We start from the raw sequence: 359 nt of genomic DNA on the forward strand, positions 1-359 counted from the left end.
AGACTACAAAGGTCCAACTCAGAACTAAAATAAGAAAAGCCAACAGTCTAAGACTGCTGAGGACAAAGAGGAGGAAAAGAGAACAAAACAACACCAGTACAACAAAAATCTAGACCTCAACCCCCCACCCCCACCCCTGAGCTTTATTTTATACATGTGTCCTCCGTCATCAGAAAAATACCACAAGAACATTTTAAAAATGTGATGTTGATCAGAGTAAATGTCAAATATCGCTTCAAGACCAAAGGAAAAGCCACTTAGAAATTGTTGCAGTCCATTCCCATTGAATTTTTTATTCCCTTTTAAATTTACTTCTCCCAGTGCCTTTTTTCACATAAATAAACAAGCCACACTAGAAT

The sequence above is a fragment of the Oryzias melastigma genome, linkage group LG5 (assembly GCF_002922805.2).
Source record: "Oryzias melastigma strain HK-1 linkage group LG5, ASM292280v2, whole genome shotgun sequence".
Taxonomy (NCBI): Eukaryota; Metazoa; Chordata; class Actinopteri; order Beloniformes; family Adrianichthyidae; genus Oryzias; species Oryzias melastigma.